Consider the following 11,331-nt stretch of genomic DNA (forward strand, 5'->3'; position numbering starts at 1 on the left):
CCACGTGACCAATGCGCGCTTGGGTGACAACAATAATGGCTGCCGCTGGAGAGTTTAGGTGAGTAGATTCTGCTATTAGGTCTGCTCTAGAAGATATCGACAGCAAATTAATTTTAAAAAAAGGAAAAGAGAAACGCGATCAAGTCTCATCTTCTTATTATAGGCGTGCAACTGCACGCTTTGATTTTTGTGGACAACAACTATGCCTCGCTTAACATACGTCACGCACTCCGTTGCTCTTATTGGTTGTAGGTCTATCCAATTGAGTGCAGAGGCATTTTTTTTCCTGGTTCGTTCGAAACACGCCCCATAATCACAGCTCTATGGAGCAGTATCAGACTCATATTCTGACTAGAATTGAGTCGGACTACGTCAGGCTAACATTTTCCTAGCCTAAGATGACAAAGTCATGAATGCATTTAGGAAAGCAACTTAAACTTCTGGTTGTTTACTTTTGGGGACAATTTAAATCCATCCAACTCCAGGAAAAGTTTTTGGAAGACTTCAAAAGTGTAGCGCAATGTGGGAGGGTATGCCAAGTTCAGGGCATATATCAGTGCCATGAGCAGCAGGCTTTTGCAGCACTGTTTCACCCTGTCAAAATGACTGTCGGGCAACATCTTGCTCTGTGTGTGATCCTGTAACCTCTACACTCAGATCAGAAGTTATCATTTCCTTCTTTCTTTCCTAGACAGAACCACCTGTGGAGCTAGTTTATCATTACCTTTTTTAACATAGAAAGCATTTATGGACCAGTGCTACTATGTCTGTCTGTATTTCCAGTCTTTCCTTTAACCCCTAGCCCACCTAGGCAGAAAGCTGCTCACATTTGTATGAGGGATTGCTGCAGAGTTAACACCACATGCTCATCAAGGAGGAGCATATTCTGCAACTTAATGATTCTATGCAAACAGCTGGTTTTCCTTAGATAGAAACTTTTTACCAATTTGACTGTATGATCTGATTGAATTGTCTCTATAAGGTGTCTTGAGATGACATGTTGTGAATGGGCACTACTGTATATAAATAGTGAATTGAATTAAAATTGATGTCGTGTTTATATTTTTTGCTTGATAATATAAGAAACTAATCAAACTATGTTGGCCTTGGACAGAAAAATATGGTTGTACAACAAAATGTGGCAATCTCATTCTTTAGAATCAAATCCTACAAAAAAAGGCCCGTGGAGTAAGTTAAAATGAAGAGACCATTAGAAAAGTCAGAGCTCCATAAAAGAGGGATAGTCATTGTGTCTCTCTTCATGCCTTAATGTAGTGAAACTTTATATAAGAAAAGTTGGGGCATTATTTTTTACTTAAGGGAATTTAGCAAAGAAAAGACTGCAAGGATGGGACTAATTCGTCAGGGAATGTTGGCCTAATGGTTAGAGCAGTGCATTTGTGCTCTGAGAAGGTTGAAAGTACCTGATTCAATGAACACAGCCAGCAATCTGGGCCTAAATCCCACACTGCTCCCCTGGAGCCGCACAGTGGCAACCTGCTCCCCAAAGTGATGGGTCAAATGCAGATAGTTAATTTCTCCATTGTGAAATCAATAAAGTTCGATTTCTATCCTTTCTTGTCTTTCTAATTTGGTGTAATTCGATTTAAACACTACATCTGTCTAAGTAAATAAAATCTGTCTAAGTGTCTATATTTACCTGTCATTGAAATAGGCACATCTGTTTCATTTCTTGTCAACACAAATCTCAATAATTTCGCGTTAACAAAAAATATAATGGCATCTAGAGTTTGTACAGACAACTTTTTAAAAATCTAACTATTTCCAGGATTAAAGGAATGAAGTCCAAGAAAGATCTACAAAGAAAAAATTTTCATGCAGTTATCTTTAGTAGAATTCATTAAACGGCCTTCGTATGTTTTCCTAAAATGATCATCAGACAGCTCCAGCTGATCCAAGATGCTGCTGCCTGTGTTCTCACTAGCACTAAGAAAGTAGAGCACATCAGCCTGGTTCTGAAGTCCTTCCACCGGCTCCATGTAGCTCAGAGAATAGACTTTAAAATCTTTCTTTAAATAAATCACTGAATGGATCAGCAAATCAATACATAACAGATTTGTTGTCAGTGTATCAACCTCCCAGAAGAGCCAGAGCTGCCTTAGCCACCTCCTGAGGAGGCTGAGGTCCTTTGGAGTCAGCAGGAACCTGCTTAAAACCGTCTATGACTCTGTGATGACATCAGCCCTCCTCTACGCTGTTCTCTGCTGTGCCCCTGGCAGCACAGAGCAGGACAGAAAGAGACTGACTACAAAAGAGAAGACTACAAAAGTGCTGAAAGCTAGAGTTCTTTTAAGTCAAGTTTAAAACACATTTGTTTAGAGCTGCCTTTGACTGTTGAAGTAAGAACTGTAACGTATCGTTATTTTCAGTTTGTTGTCCAGCTGTTTTATTTGCTGTGCTGCCTGCCTTTATCTTGATTTTATCTTTAATTATTTTTTTACTGCTTTTGCTCTTTTCTATTTTGCTTATTAATTAATGTCAATCACTTTGAATTGTCTCTGTATTGACTGCAATGCAAATAAACTCGGCCTGCCTTGAGCATTAGAATGGTGAATGGAATTTCTGGACTTTGAAGGTGAAATGTTTTTAATAGTGCCAGATCAGTACTCTGGGTAGTCAAACAATCCCACAAATGTATCTCTTTCATTGCAATATAAAATAAAATCTAACAAATTGCATCTGTAAAGGAAAGCTCTGTGTTTCTCCCAGATTTGATCACTTCGAACACTGTTAAAAAAGTAAATGGCAATTGTTGTTCTAACACACAATTGTATTGTAATCCGACTCAGAAATATAAATTTGACATCTAACAAATAAATACACGTTTGCCCAACTCAAATTCTCAGAAGTTGGTTTAACAAGGAGTTTTAAATCGCCTATACAAGATTTTTTTAGTTCCCTCAACTGTAAACTCATGGGCATGCGCACTGCTTATGTTCATGGACACGCCCACTACGGTACGGGGTTTCCTATCCCTTTCTTCAAGGGCACAGCCTTTTTCCCTCGTGTTTGAGAAGATTGGCGGACATTGTGATTTTATGCATCTGGAGAACCACGGAGGAACGACCCTGGGACCTTACCAGTTTTCCCGGTGAGTGCTGCAAAGTACAGACAGTTAGCGGTTAGCTCCGTGAGTTAGCATTCCCTTGTGGTGTATTGCCACCGAGTTGAAGCATGAGTTCACATGTTTTTCACGTTCTGATGAAAGGAAAAGCAGCGCACGTGCGCGTTTATAATGCGCGTGTGCGCGTGCGTGTTTATGCCGCGCATGTGCGGGTGAGTGTTTATGCATAGAGAAAAGAGTGTGCCTGTTATTTTCATTGTACAAATGAAAAGAGACATTAAGTTGAGTGTAATAACTTATTAAATTTCTAAATTGTTTTATGTAGTGCAGTGTTGTTGCACTCAGGCACAGAATATTACAAGACTACATTATTTTACTTTCTTAATCCGATGTGGGTATTTACTGTTATTTACATTATTTACATGTGGATTTTTTGCTTTCATGATTTTATTTGCTTTACAAGAAAAACAGTGACATTAACATTTTATATGTTAACCCTGTAATGCAGCAGTTAATTCGTAATGAGTTAGAAAAGTTACATTACACACTGAAATTTATCATACTTGGAGAGATATAAACTGTACAGTTAAGAACAAGAAGTGAATGGATTTAACTAAGCTCTGTTGTACTATGCAGGCTGGGTTTTTTGGATACCCTGGATTCTGGATTCTCTCCTTAAATGGAGATGGCGAGCCAACCGTGTGAACATCTGGATTTGGACTGAAGAGAAGGATTTGGACTGAAGAGGACTTTCTTTTTTTGCATTCATCGTCCTGTCGGAGTGGTAGGACTAAAAAGAAAAACTCAGAGATAAAAAGGGAAAACCTTTTTCTTTTTCCGTTGGGAAACAAGACATTTTATTTCATTTTATTTTTTTTAAAAGGGTGCACCCAATTTAAAGAGACTACAATTGAAAAAAACAAACTGAAGGCTGTCCAAATTTGTAAAACTGTTATTTTTTCATATATGTTAATACACTTACTTCACAAAAAATTACCTGTGTGTTTTCCTCTTACTAAAATGGTGTCTTACTGTTTTTTCCCTCATCATCACTCTTACGAATCTAGAACATTCTGGTCCAGTGTCAGGTTACTTTGATCTGTGCAGTTAAGATTATGTTGTTGAACATGGTTTTATACTGTATCTATTGATGCAATGTTTGGCTTGAAGCAATAAAAATGTTGTATTAACATAATTTTTTGTGTGTTGAATGATTGGTAGTGAAGACGATTGGTAGGACTAAAAAAACTGAGTTGATAGAACTCAACTTGCAGATAACACTACAAAATCTGAGTTTGTAGAACTCAAAATCTATATGTCAAACTCATAAAACAAAGTTGATAGAACTCAGAACTTAAAGGTGAAACTCAAAAACCTAAGTTGGTAGAACTCAAAATTTCTATGTAACACTCCAAAAACCTAAGTTGGCAGAACTCAAAAATCTTTGTAAACTCAACCACAGTGAATTTAAGTAAGGAAAACTCAAAAAACCAAATGCATCACGTTGCCTAGAAAATGTAAGTTCTGTCAACCTCTATTTTTTTTTCAGTGAACACACACTTTATATATATACACTATATTGCCAAAAGTATTTGCTCACCCATCCAAATTATTGGAATCAGGTGTTCCAATCACTTCCATGGCCACAGGTGTATAAATTCAAGCACATAGGCATGCAGACTGTTTTTACAAACATTTGTGAAAGAATGTCCCCTTTTTCGGGACTTCCTTTGGGGGGCCCAAGGTAAAATTTGGGGTTGGAGGGGGGGGTTTTGGGGTTGGGGTTTTTTTTTCAAAGCCTGGGGTTGGTTAGTTCCGGGAAAAAAAAAAAGGAAACCCCTTTCTTTTCCTTTAAAAAGCTTTTAAAAATTTTTTTTTTTTGGGGCCCCCAATTCCAAAATTGCCTAACCCAAATTTGGGGTAAAACTTTTTTTAATTGGCCCCCCTTCCTTTTTTTCCCGGGAAAGGGTTCTTTGCCCCATCACCAACCAAGGATTAGAATTTTTGGTTTTTGCAGGTTTTTTGGTTGGGGGATTGAATTTGGGAACCGGGCTGACAGATCCTTTTCCTTTAACCCAAAAAAGGAAAACCTTTTTTGGGGAAATGATTGGGGGAAAGACGAGGGGAAAAAAACCTTTTGAACTCAGGGGCAAAAACCTCAAAAATCGGTTTCCTCAAAACATAGGGTCAAAAACCCCCAAAAAACAAATTAAAACCCTTGAAAAACACCCCCAAAGGGGTGAACTTTCTAGCCTAAAAAAAATTTGGCCAAAACTAAAAATTTTGAAACCAAAAGGAAATTTAAGGAAAAAAAATGTCAAAAATACCAAAAAGGGGCTAAAGGCCCCGGGTGAAGCCAAATTTTTTTTTTGGCAAATTTAAAAAATAATTATATATATATTATATATATATATATTTTATATATATATTTATATAATATAAAATATATACAGTAATATTCAGGTGCTGGTCAAAAAATTAGAATATCAAAAAAAAGTAGATTGATTTCAGTAATTCCATTTAAAAGTGAAACTTGTATATTTATTTTTACATTACATACAAACTCTTTATATTTCAGATGTTTATTTTTTTTAAAATTTTAAATAAATTACAAATGACAACAAATGAAAATCTCAAATTCATCATATCAGAAAATTAGAATATTACTGAAGACCAATAAAAACAAAGGATTTATAGAAATGTTGGCCAACTGAAAAGTATGAACATGAAAAGTATGAGCATGTACAGCACTCAGTATTTAGTTGGGCCTCCTTTGGCCTGTATTACTGCAGCAATGCGGCGTGGCATGGAGTCGATCAGTCTGTGGCACTGCTCAGGTGTTATGATAGCCCAGGTTGCTCTAATAGTGGCTTTTAGCTCTTCTGAATTGTTGGGTCTGGTGTATTGCATCTTCTTCTTCACAATACCCCATAGATTTTCTATGGGGTTAAGGTCAGGAGAGTTTGCTGGCCAATTAAGAACAGGGATACCATGGTCCTTCAACCAGGTACTGATAGCTTTGGCACTGTGTGCAGGTGCCAAGTCCTGTTGGAAAATGAAATCTGCATCTCCAAAAAGTTGGTCAGCTGCAGGAAGCATGAAGTGCTCTAAAACTTCCTGGTATGTGGCTGCGTTGACCCTGGACCTCAGAAAACACAATGGACCAACACCAGCAGATGACATGGCACCCCAAACCATCACTGACTGTGGAAACTTTACACTGGACTTCAAGCAACGTGGATGAAGTGCCTCTCTTCTTTTCCTCCAGACTCTGGGACCTTGATTTCCAAAGGAAATGCAAAATTTACTTTCATCAGAGAACATGACTTTGGACCACTCACCAGCAGTCCAGTCCTGTTTCTCTTTAGCCCAGGCAAGACGCTTCTGACGCTGTCTGTGGTTCAAGAGTGGCTTGACACAAGGAATGCGACAGCAGAAACCCATGTCTTTCATACGTCTGTGTGTGGTGGTTCTTGAAGCACTCACTCCAGCTGCAGTCCACTCTTTGTGAATCTCCCCCACATTTTTGAATGGGTTTTGTTTCACAATCCTCTCCAGGGTGCGGTTATCTCTCTTGCTTGTACACTTTTTTCGACCACATTTTTTCCTTCCCTTCGCCTCTCTATTAATGTGCTTGGACACTGAGCTCTGTGAACAGCCAGCCTCTTTAGCGATGACCTTTTGTGTCTTGCCCTCCTTGTGCAAGGTGTCGATGGTCGTCTTTTGGACAACTGTCAAGTCAGCAGTCTTCCCCATGATTGTGTAGCCTATAGAACTAGACTGAAAGACCATTTAAAGGCTTTTGCAGGTGGTTTGAGTTAATTAGCTGATTAGAGTGTGGCACCAGGGGCCATCAATTTTGAACCTTTTCACAATATTCTAATTTTCTGATATGATGAATTTGAGATTTTCATTTGTTGTCATTTGTAATCATCAAAATTAAACAAAATAAACATCTGAAATATATGAGTTTGTATGTAATGTATGAATATAATATACAAGTTTCACTTTTTAAATGGAATTACTGAAATCAATCTACTTTTTCATGATATTCTAATTTTATGACCAGCACCTGTACACTAGCTTTTTGTCTTACATGTTTCAAAGCATCCTCTGGAAGGTTATTCATATCACTACTTATCTTTTATCAAAGAGATCATTATTGATCTACACACACACACACACACACACACACACACACACACACACACACCCACACACACACACACACACAAAAAAACTTACAGAAGCATTCATTTTTCTGACCATGGAGCAAGCATGTTCTCAAATTAGTTAAAAGAAAATACACTGAGTAAATAACTGGGTTCAAAAGGCAAAAATAATTTCAAAGCAGTTCCCTTTTTTTTCATGGCGACAGGTCGGAGCCACATCCTAAAAGACAGTAGAGCCATAAACTGAATTGTGGAGGACACCCTCACAAATATGTTGACTTATCAGAATGTGGTGCTTTACATGGAAACCAATGATATTCTAATTTTATGACCAGCACCTGTATATGTTTGTATTAAATATCTATAAGACATGACAACAGTTTTTGCAGACAGACCAATGGCTTGTGTTACAGATGGCAGCGCTTACTGCCGGGCTCGATTCTTCAGAAAGTCTGCTCAGAATACAAGTTAAAGGAGCATTTTACACACACCACCTGCCACATCATCACATCATTACATGATACACGTTTGTGAAATGTGGAGGCATCATTGGCCCCAGTCTTTTCAAAATAACAAATTTTTCTGGTTCAGTTACAATACGATTGCACAGAGACAGAGCTATCTGTTAAGATAGACCTAGACTGTCTGTGCTCTCATTTCATTTCCAAATCTTGTCCTAATTACATAAACAGAGGAGATGGGAAAAAAAATGAACAGATCCTTTAATGCTTTTTTACTCTTCATTGGATAATGGCCTGGGGATTCAAACCCACAACTCTAAATTGTTTTAGCCAAAAGTCGGGAACTCTGAGTGTTCTGTTTCACAACGGCTGCTATCAGGTAGTTCAATCAATTTTAACTAGGTTCACTCAGAGTAAAACACATGCACAAGAAGTATGAAAAGCCATTAGCAGTGGAGAAACGATTCGACAAGTCACCATGACAACAGGCAACAGGAAGTGCCTATTTAACCCCACTGGAACTAGAGATTTTAATGCAAATATGCAAAAAAAAGAAAATAAAAAGGAGAATGTGTTTAAAAAACAGAGAAGCAACGGCATACCGCTGCTTCTTTGTTTTTTAAACACATTCTACAAAGGAGAGGAAGGTGGCGAAGGAGAAGACTGTTGCTCGTTTATATGAAGTGGTTTATGGCAGGCCGTTTTAACATTTATTAAAAGCACTCCTCTCTGTTGTTCCATTTGTAGATGACTAAAGTAAGATCCTTCCTGATTAAAATCACAATCACACTCCTAGACTGAACTGTAGTAATATATGTTCTAAATTACATTTTTGTAGCAGAAACAGAATTTTAGTTTTCAAAAAAACAAAAACAAAATTATACTAGTAAGAATTAAGTTTTATATATCTAGAAATGTTTACACATTTTAAGTGGCCGTTCTGACAGTTATCAGCTTGATTGAAAATGTATTCATTATATTTGAAAAAATATTTTCATAGTTAAAATAAAACAAATGCTGAACAGTAATATTAGGAATATGGAGATCAGAAACTAATTTATAGGCATTCAGAATGCTTATTTTAGATGTGAAGGATGTCATTTTTTGGAAATGGTCATTAATCATTGACCAGAATTGTCATGGAATGATTCTGGAAACAATGAGATATTGTGTAATGAAGGATTGAGGCAGTTGCGCAAATATGGCTCAATAGGCTTCGACTAAGATATAACTAATAACTTTATTGAACTCAAACTGGAGAAATTTAACTCCACATTTAACCCATCCCCTTGGAGAGCAGTGGCTTTCATTGTGCGGTGCACGGGGTTTAGGGTCTTGCTCAGAGAGCCAGAGTGCAGGCTGTGGGGATCAAACCGGTTACTTGCAACGTTCTCAGAGCACAAGCGCACTGTTCTAACCAATAGGCCAAAGCTTCCTCAATAAATAAGAAATAAGAATAATGATGCTCAAGTTAAAGTTGGTTTGAAGCTATGTTAATGCAATCATGGACTATTTTTTTATGTTTATACTTTTACTCATCAATAAATTTTAGATTGCTTTTTTTTTAGAGTTCCTACATACCTTACAAAATGTGTTGCACTGATTTTCCTGAATTCCCATTTTCTGTTTTGCCTAACAGTAACCTAATAAAAAAGTACAGCCTAATATAGAAAATAACTTTTGAAGGACATTTTCAACAAAAGAAAAAAAAGATTAGAAAAAAACTTGTCTGTCACAAATTTTTTCACTCATTTATCTATCAGGTGTTCTTCTGGTTCATTTAAAATATTTCTTTACCATAACATTTTCCTTGAATCTTGGAATATAATTAAAGCAATGGTGGTGGAGGGAGGGGGTGCACACCACCGCTAGGGAGAATTATCAGTGAAACTCTTCCTCATGTGGTGTTTGCGATCACTGATTACAGAGCATGTATTGCATTAGGTTACTGTTACTGTAGCCTGGGAAAGTGGGCAAGCTAAGAAGATGTATAATTAGACATTTAGCGCCAATCCTCTCGACAGATGAACACACCCTTTACCACAACAGATAGGCCAAGGAGTTAAAAATGTCCCAACACCCACCAACCATGGAGTCTGAGACACCCTGTGACTAGCATCAAGCTATGAACTTACTGTAACCCACACAATAAAGACCCAAGGGAGCATTTAATCCAGCATTTGCCTGAAAAGACCTCATTCATACTGTAGCACTTGATGCACAGTGAGTCCCTTGAGCTTTCATAAACTTAGATATAGCAATCAAAGCTCAATAAGGGCATAGCTTAATTAGAGGAACATTGTGTTGAAGCATAACATTTAAGTACTAACATTAGAGAATGAAAGCATCAAAAGAGGAATGTTTGAGGGATTTTGTAAACTTTAACTTCTGAGGGACATGAAAAATAGAACAACAAAAGCAAGGTTGCCCTGCATTTTGTGGCCTGACACTCCAACACATATATAGGCTTAAAAGGATTTTAGCAGAAAGTAGAGAGTTTTCGAAGGAGGGGGATATGCTCTTTGATACCAATATGCAAACAGGAAAAAAACATTCTGTAACTTTCAAGAATTTATTTTAAATGCTCTATTTATTTCTGTATTCCCAGTATGGGAAAATGCATAATAATAAAATAGAATAGTTTTTCTAAATTACTAAAATGTTATTTTGGTTGTTTAATGTTTTTTTTTTTTTCAAACTGATGTTATCTATGTTTTAGACTGACTTATTTAAAAAAAAAGTATTTATTAAATATGATATCAGAATGCATCTGTTATGCTTAATTTTAAACTTGCTTTAATCATAATCAAATGTTGTTATTACATTATTATATTATGAAATAGTTTAGCATAATGAGCAATTTTTCTGTTAAACAGAAGGGAGATTATGCATGACTCTCCGTGACATTTCTTAAAAGAACAAGCTTTACCTACACGTAATGTACTGGAAAGTGAAATATTTGATGCGCTTAATCAGGTGTTTTTAACGCTTTTTTATTGTAATTACACGGTCACAAGTACAAGGCAATGAAATTCAATCTCTGCATTTAACCCTTCCGATGGAGGAGCAGTGGGCTGCCATTTTGTGGTGCCCGGGGAGCAGTGTGGGGTCAAGGGTCTTCGCTCAGGGAGCCAGAGTGGCAGTCTGTGGGAGTGGGACTTGAACTCAGAACTTCTGGATTCCAAGCACAATGCCCTAACCACGAGGGCGCCACTCCCCGATTTGTAAATCCCTTTATTCTTTCCTTAATGGGGAAATTCGTTCTCTGCATTTTAACCCATCCCCTTGGGGAGAAGTGGGCTGCCATTGTGTGGTGCCCAGGGAGCAGTGAGGGGTTTAGGGTCCTTGCTCAATGCTCAGGGACCCAGAGTGGAGGCTGTGGGGATCATTACTTGCGACCTTCTCAGTTCGCAAGCACACTGCTCTAACCCACTAGGCCAACACTAACAAGCTGCTGAGGTAATTTGGTATTAAACTTAAAGACTTGAGTATTTCCTCCACCGGTCCACACAGGCCTTCCACTGTGATGCTAACTTTATCTGTGACTGATTGTTTGCATACTGATGTGTTCACTAAGCTTTCAGTATGTGTTCCAACCCTGTGGGTGCAGATA

This window comes from Cyprinodon tularosa, unplaced genomic scaffold, assembly GCF_016077235.1.
Source record: "Cyprinodon tularosa strain WSP-4 unplaced genomic scaffold, ASM1607723v1 ctg120, whole genome shotgun sequence".
Classification (NCBI taxonomy): Eukaryota; Metazoa; Chordata; class Actinopteri; order Cyprinodontiformes; family Cyprinodontidae; genus Cyprinodon; species Cyprinodon tularosa.